The sequence below is a fragment of the Pyrgilauda ruficollis genome, unplaced genomic scaffold (assembly GCF_017590135.1).
Source record: "Pyrgilauda ruficollis isolate IOZ18807 unplaced genomic scaffold, ASM1759013v1 scaffold29, whole genome shotgun sequence".
Lineage (NCBI taxonomy): Eukaryota > Metazoa > Chordata > Aves > Passeriformes > Passeridae > Pyrgilauda > Pyrgilauda ruficollis.
In genome coordinates, this window is record NW_024524266.1 from 4,953,988 (window position 1) to 4,965,502 (window position 11,515).

Here is an 11,515-nt window from a genome sequence, read left to right on the forward strand (position 1 = left end):
GAAGATGCCACAAAAATACGGTATTGTGGTCACTATATATAATGCTATAATGTTTTGAAGCACTCTTTTTTAAAAAAGGCATCTCACTACTCTCTATTTACCATACAATGACTAATTATTTTTTGCTCCTATTTCTAGTTCTTGAGATGAAGACTTAGAATGTGCCATTCATTTTCACCTTATTTGAAGGAAGTTTTTCTTTCCTGAAAGATATGGAGCAGTTCAACCAATTTTAAAGGAATAACTTGTATTTAAATTGAATTAAAGTTCTCAGGATAAGATTACATTCAGGAAAAAAAGGTAGTCTTTGTCTTTGAAATGCCCACAGAACTCTCACAGATTTGCTGTAAGTTCATTCCTGTAATACATACAACAGCTATTTGTTTATTTTTTCTTCTTCCTCAAGAGTATTTGTGGGGGAAAAAAATAGTGACATTTGTGTGAATGTAGATTTAGATGCACTGTTCCCACTATTTCTTAAAATTACAAAAAAAAAAATCCTAAAACTGTTCTGAGAGATTGTCTTCCCTGTTCACCCTTCCCAGGTTAGGATAACCAGAATGTACACCATTCCTCCTATGGTGATCACACTGCTGACAGTGTGCTGACATCACTTTAGGATGCCAGAATTCACACCCAGATACTGATCTGTGTGTCACCAACACTGTCACAGATGGCTTTTCGAGCCATCCTCACTGAAGGCACCTCAGATCACCAATCTTCAAGAATAAGCTTCAGATCAGACTGAGAATATGAAATATTGACACCAATTATCATAGTGAAGAGTTCTCAAATAACTGTAGGTTGAAAGGTATTTGCAAATAAATGTTTTGATCAATTCATTTGTAAACACTTTAGTCTGTTCTCACCTTAGGTGAGGAGATAAACCTTGGTATATACATTGCTGCTGTGTTCATAGTGCACTATTGGGATGGAAAGATTGATGCTTTAACTTTATAAAAAAAGTATATAAAAATATTACATTGCATTTTTCATCAAAAGTTAGATGTTGAATCAATTCATGTTTTGTTAGATTTATTCTTAATGGAATTGTACGATACAACAATTTTGTGTTCATAAAGAATCTGAGAGTTTTATTTCTTCAGGATGCCCTGATGAAAAAGTTAAGACACAGAAATGACTTCCAAAAATGGACAACGGTGGGTCATTCTTTGTAGAGATTAATAAGGTATGTAGAGAAAAATATCTTTCTCCTATATGTTAAAACAACACTGTAAAAATATACCATACAACACCACAAATAGTCACAATATTCTCTCTCATTAACAGTACTGGAAATTGTTACAAGCTTATGCCAAGGACCTTAAAAATCAATAACTGCTTCCAAATGTGCTATTAAACTATCATTATGTGTTATGTCAAAATCAAGGTTAGAAAAGCCAATTTTCTAAAATAAAACTGTAAATTGTTAAGTGTTTAAGGGAAAAAAAGAACCAGTGGCTATTAGCAAGTCACTGAACATCACACATTCCATGACAACCTTAGGTTAAAGTATGGCACATACTCCTCTTGCAAGCTTTAGGCAGTAGCTGTAACTTGCTAAATTGTTGTGATTCTAAAAGAAGTAATAATCCTTAGGTTCATGAGCAGAAATAATGATAACAAATATGTCAATTCTTGCCATTTAAATGCTGTAATCAATGTTTATATAGTGTTTCTTATTTTAGAAAAATCATAATAGAGATAGAAGTTAAGCTTTGCATAGAATTCTTTAGTAAAACACAGTGGGATGAGGAGTTATCAACTTAAATATATGAAAAGAAAATCTGGGAAATTTGTTCTAAAATATATCCTCCTATGTTTCAGTTGAAATCTGGAAGGAAATTTTTATCGGATGATTAATATATAGAAATGGTTTTATATAATAAAAGAGATTATGAAGAAATTTAGCAAGTTCTAATTCAAATAAACCTCTAACAAATATGAAAATTTATATTAATATTAAAAATAATAGACACAGAAAAATATAATTTACTTGGCAATTGTGAACACAGTGTTTCTCATACACTTATGAAAGTTCTACCTCAAAAATATATTTTCACTCCTCAAACTGAGGTCAACTTCAGTGTTTATAAGGAAAACCCAGCAGATATAGCCTATTTAAGTGCCCAAAAGTTATTTATCAGGTTTTTATTATAGGTCATTACAGAAACTGAGCACTCATTAAATGAGAACCCATTTTATGCATTGATTTATGAATTGGAGGCAAATTACTGTCAATGTTTTGTGTGCACCTATTCTGGGATACCTGTTATTTATTCTCTTTTGAATAAATTTGAAGTGTAAGTGTGGCAGAAGGTTGTATTTCCTAGAAAAAGCTTGTTCATAACCATAAGGAATGATACATATGCACAGAATAGTAACAATATTTACCTTCTTTGAACATGTTAGTATACAATAATACTCGACCTGATTAATTTTTTTTTATTTTTTGATCAGATGAACTTTTAAATTGCCATTGTTATTTACAGTGTTTGTCTTGGAATGCATGGAAAATAAACCCCCAGTATTCCACAACAGGTATGGGAAGGAAAGAATTCATAGTGATCTCCTCTGTCACAGTTACTGTGCTGTTGAGGATCTGGGCATTGGTGATAACAAATTCCCTCTGCTCCCACACTGAAATGATATTCAAACTTCTTTTATTTTAACCTTCCATGTCCTTTTATTTTACCTTTTTATTTTTTAATATCTCAGTTTCTCTGTCCCACTATTACTGTCCCCATTCTCTCTGAATATACCTTTCTGTTTTACAGAGGATCAGGTTTTTTTTCCCAGTATTACTTTGCCTGAAAAATAACCCAAATCCCAGATTAAGAAGTATGTTTATTGTAGAAGCACATGCCAAAAAGCTCTGATTGCTTCCTCCATTTCTTGACAGTACTGAAAGCCTGACACTATGTAGGTACAAAATGAGAATAGCAGAGATAGTAAAAAGAGTAATTATGATTGTTGTAGCTGGCCACCATTAAGGTTATAGTTCCAAGAATATCAACAGTCGTCATTTTTCTGTTTTGGGTAAGCTTTATGAGAAAACGCTATACAAATAAGGCTTAACAAAGCATACCAGTAATCCACCAGGGTCTGGAAAAATAGTAAATTCTAGCAACATATTAATCTCACAAAAGAAAAAAAAAAAACTAATAGGAAATAAAGAGTATCTGTGAAGTTCAACCACTTACCTTGACATTTTGGGTTTATAATATGCATTCTTTAGCAATATTGTTTGATTGGACTTTGCCACACTTTTGAAGTTTCTTGATGCCTCAATTTATAATCTTAAATAAAGGTTTAATTCTGATTTAATCTCACAAAAGTTCTTGCATACACTGTTTCTTGCATACAAATTCTGCCATGATTTATAAACTCGCTTTAAAAACTGACTTCCATGGATATATCTGTGTTGAATCTCTTCTTGTTATTCAGCATCTTAATATATGTACAAAAAGATGACTTTCAAGACAAAAAAAGTGGTACTTGAGGGGCAATGATTCAGAAATTGTGGAATTATTTACTTGTTTATTTTTCTAGTATTATTTAGGCCATTTAACTATTGCAGTTAAGGCGTGTAAGCTTCTTGGCAGCTTTTATTTTTATTTTGAGTAAATACTATGCCTAGTTTCTCAGACAGAACCTGATACTATTAGTAGCCATCTCATCATTGACTCCTGAGTCCAGAAATTCCACGTGAGATCGCCTTTCCTTCTGGATACCTTGGACTGAAATAATTTCTCACAAGCAAGCTGGACTTCAATTTCAATGAGTTCTTTGTCTTCAAATCTATTTTACTCTAATTTTTTCCTGCCAAATTGGGTACTGTGTCTGTGCTCTGGAAAGTTGCTTTTCTACTCTTCAGCATGGCAAGAGCAAATTATTTTGTCTGCATTTTTTGCTCCTTGCCATTCCTACTCAAAGCACTCCTAGGCTGTGTTTCTGCTGCTCCTCCTGAAATGATGCTGCATTGGTACCTGTGGTACTGCTCTTCCCTCTCACCCATGAGAGAAGCCAAGCACTGTTCTGGCAGCACCTAGTAATGCTGCAATATCTGAAGGAATTAGTCACCTAAAATCTGTTAGGTCATTAGGATACCTATCCAGCAAGCCAGCTGTATTCAGCAAAATTTAATTTAAGACTAATCAGATGTTTAAATTTTGATCTTTAAATAAGGTGAAATTCTTATCTGTAATTGGAGCTTAAAAACTATTTTTGTGTGCCAGTCAGCATTTTAAATACTTATGAAATTCAGAAGAGTTAGGTCAGCATTTATCTAAATTGAGTAAAATTGAGACAGAATTACACAATTGTGATACACTTTTACCTTCCCAAATTACCCTCCCAGGGGGTTACAAATACAGATATACTCAAACTAGTTCATTTCAAGCTTTAAATTAGGGGGCAGTCAACTGGTGCTCAACCTAAACTGAAAAATCCACTTCTTCAGGATGATTTATTCTCCTCTGAGCTCTGCTCTGCTGTGAAATCAGCAGTTCAGAACCAAGAAGACAAGTCAGACAAAGAGACAGATGCTGCAGAGGGGTAAACAGACATCCCAGGGAGAGGGTTGCATTTGAAATCTTGCAGCAATCCTTGCTCTGTCTTGGTCTTGATCCTTACATGCACAGGCAATAAATGCCCCTGACTGCCAGATGTACCCCTCAGGGTTTCCCCATCCCACACCTCTGCAAAACCTGACAGGCATGTGAGTTGCACGTACATCTGCTTCTGTTCCCAGTTTACCAGTGGTTTAGATGCAGCCTCTTGCAGTGGGGGCTGGATGAGCCTTGCTGCTCGGATGGAACGACCTTTCTCACTCGTGCTGGGCTCTGTGGGGCTGCTGCCCCGGTGTGATACTGCACGTGGGGCACAGGGCTAGATCTCTCCAGACTCTTGGTGTGATACCTCTTCTCACAGCAGTTTCTCTGGGCAGGAATCACTTCTGCTCCCACCTTCCCACACACCTTCCGAGCTAGACCCACCTGAGATACCGACTGAGCAACTTTCACAGCAGTTTCCAAAGTGAGCATCTGCTCTACTTTTCAAAATTTGATTTCTTCACATGCCCTCAATATGAGGTTTAAACATTCATGTATTTTCTGTCTTTGAAGCAGCAAGTTTATTTCTTTGTAATGTTTATAGTTGAATTCAGTAGATTGAATTCAGTAGTAAGGAAAAAAAAAAAAAGAAAAAAAGAAAAAAAAAAAGCACCGAATTTTTTTTCTCACACTAAGAAATCTTAACTATATCAACATTGGGGGACATTGTGAGACATTTTCAGAGCTGATTTAGAGCTGCACAGTACTCTATCTTTGAACGGAACAATTAATCTGACCTGGGTTTTTTGCTTCAATGTTGAATGAGCTTGTCCTGTAGTGATGTTTACAGGAAATAAACTTGAAGTTCCCCTAATAGCTCCTGATTACTTGGAATGTTAAACTTTTGACTGCGAAGATTTGCACAAAGATGCTACAGATTAAATCAAATAGGTTGTTAAGCACTGTACCCAAAATACTTTGTTTGTGCACTACCTCCAAGACAATTTCAAACTCGGAAAGGAGATTTGACTTAGTTCACAGGCACAGCCGCAGATGAATGTATTCTTACCTTCTGTGAATATGCAGAGAATATTAATGTTAACCTTTGCACTTAACACATAAATATGATGAAATGCAACCCATATTAATTATTCCCCAGCTAAGATGTTAATTACGACCCAGTTGTCATAGGATAGAATAGCTTTAAATATGCTGAAATATTCTTTTATATCTTTCTGGGAATTTCAAGTTTAGCCCAAGGAGTTTGTTTAAGATACTGCAAGAATGTTGAAATTTAATGTTTTCTATGATTTTTTCAAGGTCAGAATAATCCCTCATTATATGTTTGCATATTGCTTTATAGGAGTAAGGCCTGATTTCAATTACAGTTCTAGGTATTACTCTAATTACTCATAATGGAATGGAATGAGGTAAAACACATGCTTTTTGGAGTTTCTATGGGTTTCATTAATGGTATACATTAAATATTTATGTGGGTTCCTTTCCATATCCACATAGGTAACAACACCATAAATGAGTACCATATGACCCACCAAATCTTTTCACTAGTTGCTGTAATACAATATCCCTGTTCTGCCTGTTCCAGGTGAATCCTTGTGCTGGAATACACTTGTCATTCACAAGGACTGAGCATGCGGAGGGCTTGGGTGTCTGATGTGGGACAGCAACTTCTTTTACTGAACTGATGCATATTTAGGAAGTTATGTTGTACTGATTTTTAACAGGACCAGGGATCTTCAATCTTTAGCCCTCAGAGGTAGGTGAGGACTTGATGGAAATTAATCAAATGTAATTTTGCTCCTAGTCACATGAGAAGGTGTGCTCAGGTGTTTAAGCTGCTCCTGGGGACAGATGTTTAAGGGATTGTAAAAATGAATAAATAAAATTAAACCATATTTATTATTGTCTTCTTCACTAAAAATCTTATATAGTAGCTTGAACCTTTTGTCCAGAAAGCAAATAATCTGGGTTTAGTTTCTGTTTCAGTCTAAGGATATTCTGATCTCCCATCTACCTGAATTAGACATTGCATTAGTTTAAAAAGATAACCACTGTAGAAGAGAAAAAAACCAGAACCCAACATCCCACAAAAGCTCCACCAACCCAAGCCCCACAGTCTTGGTGGCAGAAACCACACTCAAGCACCCTGCACCTGAGATGAACACTACTACCAAGCTGTGGCTTCTGCAAGCCCCAGCTCTGGTGAGGATGCCCAAACTGGATGGGGCATAGTAACCCATCCTGCATGGTGAGCATCTAGCAGCAGCTCTCCAGTACTGATGTTCAATCAGATACATTGCCTTCTCCTTTGGAATTTGCCAACAATTATTTTGTTCTGTGAACTTTTAATTGCACATAATGTCACGTGTATTGATGATGTTATTTCAAGTGACCAAATTGAGTTTGATCTAGAGGTTTTAATTTAGATCTGGCCAGATTTAGGTGGGTGCAAGGGAAACCAGCTTTTGAGGCCAGGCAGCCCTGCTAATGTGTATAGAGAGCTGCAGGCACAGGAGAACTCCCTTGCCAGAGGGCTTCCAGTTACAGAGAGCTACTGAGGAATGTTTCTCTAGATCATACTTTTCAATGAAAAAGCTTAAAACCATTTTGCGTTTCACCATAAGTCACAAAGATATTATTACCAGAGTTACTGTATCAGACTCAGAGGTGCTTTCTGAATGAAAAAACATGCTTTTATTTCTCCTCTGGAGTGCACATATGATTGCCTTTATTCAGTCTGCTGTCTTTATGCTAGCACAGCATATTCTTTCATTCCTATTTACTCCCAGATGCTTTGTTAATTAACTTTTCTTTGGAACTTATGAAAAACACTCTACATATTTGCAGAGTCTTTTAGTAGGAGTGTTCTCTCTTCCTTTGCCAAAATACACATCGCTTAACAGGTTTGAAGTAACCAATTCAAAGTGTTAGCATGTTGTGGAGTATATGATATGTTTGGTACATGAAGCAAATAGCAATAAAAAACTGTAGTTTGAAAGCTGACAAAAAATAAATAGCTTGTTTTACTAGAAATTCTCATCCTTAATAAATAACAATAATCTGCTTAAGACACCAAGGAATCAAGTTAAATTTATAATCTCATCTCTCTGAATGTTTGCATTTCATATTTTGATGTTCTTTTTCTGTATGGCCTTGCTAGAAAATATATTTAAAGTCAGATATTATATAAATGTAGCTGAAACTCTTTTTATATGTTTTAAACCGCTTGAGGCTATACTGTTAACAACTCTGTTTTTCTGGATTTTAAACCAGTCTGACTTTTAGATGCATAATATGAATGGAAGTGTATAATAATTTACATGTAATTAGCATTGACATTTTATAAGGCTGATACAGTTTTATGCCTCTTTTGGTTGTCTGTTGTAAACAATCCTATAAAGAGAGCATTCTGACCTAGCACAGAACATACTGTGCTCCTGGTTTTCACAAATCACGTAACTATTTTTTGCCATGAATCTACTGCCATCAAATAATCACGAACAGAAACAGACACTGCTTTGCTTTAGTTCTACTGGGGCTTTGTACTTCTATCATATGTTGCCCTCTATCCTTTTTGTCATTTAGACTTGGATGAAATGAATACCAAATGCCACTAAATACGAGTGGAAACCTTTCACATTTATTCTGAAGTGGCTACAAAGGGTACTGAACAGTAGAGAATCAGACTGAGATTAAGCTTCTGTTTAACTTGCTATATAAATTCAAATGAAGTATAACTTTTTGAATTGAAAGTGAAAAGGACGTTAAAATAGACTTCAAAGAGGGGAAAAGTGAAGAAAAGTTAACTCCCAACTGGAATTTCTGTTATGGCAATCGGTCTTTCTCACTGTGAATCACACCATGAGCATATGTCTCTCAGAACAGCCCTGCTGATTGCTATGGAGCTGTAAGATTTGCATCAGCTTAGGATGTAACCCAGTATTTCAGTGTAGTATCTGCTAACAATTAACCATGAATTATTTTACACAAACAAAGCCAAAGACATATTATTTTCATTTCCTTCATAAGCTCCTTTTGGTTGCCTAATAACAGATGCCATGTATTTCCTCTGCCAAAATTGATGTTATGTTGGCAACAGAGCAGGGAATCACACGTTCAAATTTTGTGTAAAAACACTACTTTAATTAACATCTGGCCACTCCCAGAGACAAAATGATAGACAATATGGACCTCAAGCCAGACTTAGTATGGCAAGCCCTACATTTCTAAATACTTCTCTTCATTTTTTTTTTTCACAAGTATACTGAGGACTGTTGTCAATTAATTTTTGTGTTCCACAAAACTAAAACTTGTCCAGTACAGCTAGTGTTCAGCTAAAAGTCTTTTTTGCTTTCTTCTAGCTTTTAATAGCCACCAGAATAAAACTTATAAAACATGTTTCTGTGGAGAAAGATTGAGCACCCAATATATGCAAAAGAGGAAATAAAGAGGATACACAATTCTATCCACTACTGAGGTCAAATAACAAACACCTGGTTAAGACATGGAAAAAGAGGGTCTCTTGTGATTTCTTCCTTTACACTAGAAAAATGCTGAGGCCTGTCAGGCACACTGACACCAGCCAATCTGGCTATTAGCATAACTGTTATAGTGAAATCATAAGTCTCTTGTGTTTCCTTCTTTTCCAGCCATGAAAAGGTGATGCTTGGCTCGCACTTACATCAAACTCTACATTTAAATATTGTAGTTTATTTTCTCTCTAGGGAAATCACCCACCAGGGTCACCAGGCTAATCACAGCCCACTTTAAATCATTGGAAACGGGAAGAAAGTAGGAGTGAGAGAGGGAAAACAGACCAGATATATTGTTAGTGACATTTCTCAGCTTTGTAACTTTTCTTCCCCTGAGACCTCTATGAGCTTCCCAGCATCTTAGAAGGAAAGATTCCATGTCCCCTGGGCTCCCGTTTCCAAAAAATTGAGCCAAAATTTTCTGAAGAAGTTTAGCAATTTCTTTCCCTTTTATCCCTGCAGTTCATTTCTGCCTTTCTTTTCTTTCTTTTCTTCCAAGTGGTGTCTCACTGTCTGATTCATGAAAGCCTCCCACCATTTGGCAGTGGGAGCATAGCAACTGAGTGACACTCTATTAATAATCATTCTGGCTGCTAGAAGATCTTGCTTGTTTCTTCCCAACTGGCAAGAGTAGGAATGTACCCAAAGAGTTTACATCTGACTTGAAGTTTATATGAGATACTGTAAGAAAGTAATCTAAACTAAATAAAACCATTGTTCAATTGAGACAACATTTCCTTACAGCATCTACTATTTTTACTGAACCCAGGTATTAAAACAGCATAGCTCTAACCTGTTCTGAATTACAAAATGGCCTGAATGAAAATAATCTTTCTAAAAACACACTCGGATTTCCATCACAACAGTTGCAATTACAGTTTTGACATTTTCTTGTAGATAATTACCAATTATTGTCTTGGTCTAGAAACACAAATGACTCTTGAGTTCAGTCTCTTTCAGTCACCCATAAATTTATCCACCTTAAGCTGTATCATAGTCCTTGTCTCAGATCCCACCCTCAATCATCCTGCTGCTGGGAGAACTAACCAACAGCTACTACTCCTTTGTAGGGTGCAGCACCGCAGTCTGTCTTGAGGCTGTGAATCAACGTCTCGTCATCAAAGCAGACAAGAGAGCAGCCCACAAACCAAAGCAGAAGTTTATGCTATTATTTTGAATTATGAGCTTCTCAATAACTGCAGTTGGATTTAAACTTATGATCCACTAAATATACATTCTTTAACATAGAATATCCTTTGATGCTTAACTGGAAGAGATTTTTATGACTGAAATATGACGTAATGTGTAAGGGTAATCTACAAAAATGAAAAATGGCATAAACTTAACAAAGAAAAGAATGTAGGAAATCTGAACCCACTTTGAGCCGGATTTACTTCTGTTGTCACTATCCTCTGCTTGCACGATCAGATAAAAGCAAAGTTGAATGTTCTTCAGACTTAAAAGATTTGTTCCTCATTTAAAGAAGGAATGATGCAAAGTGAGAGATTTTTCCCGTGAGTAATCTCTGTAGAGGTCTTACTTCTTTGAAGCCAGACAGCAACAACATGCTATCAGCTTTCTCTAGAAGAATGGTAATACACGTCATACCCTGCCTTTGAATTTATCTTCTGATGCATTTCTGACCTGTCTGGCAGCTAACTGTGCCCCAGACAATGCCTGTGTATGTGGGGTTTGCTTTAGATAGGTAATTCCAATGTTTCTACAATGTTTTGGAAGAGATTTTAGGTGTGTGGCTGTAAATCTTGGTTTGCCACTTAGACCCATATTCAGAGAATGATTAACGAATAATTTTCTCATTTTGCAGAAAAGATGTAGCCTTCCTCTCTTCAAGATCTGAGAAAAATCCAATTAAAGTATTTTCTTATTCTTGGTCATGTAACTTTTATATTTTGGGAGATTCCTACCCCAGGTCTTTTTCTCCAAAGCAACATGATCTAGAAAGTTTATTCCAGACATCTGCCACACTACAATCAGCTTAAATCCCTTTACTGCTCTGTTACACAACCTGACTCCAATTCTCTCTGTATTTGCTGTTTATAGGTACGTCAGAGAAGTTCTGATTCCTGCTTCTTTGCATCTTCGAGTGCCAGGTGCCATCTCAACTGCTATAGACAGCTCAAGGGTAATTGCTTGCAGATTGTTTTAATGACAAGGTCTTGACCGTCTCTTAATGACACAATAGAGAGCTTCATTCTCCTCAAAAGAGGGGTGGTCAGCTCTCACCTCAGAAGTCACCAGAAGCTGTGTGACTCCATTTTCTTGAATGCAAATTAGAATCTAGTGCAATAAATGGCAATATTTTAAATGAAATGGCACCGTACACAAAAAAAAAGGCCTTCCTTTAGTATACTTCAAACTTGTATATCATAAATGCCCATTTTTACTTCC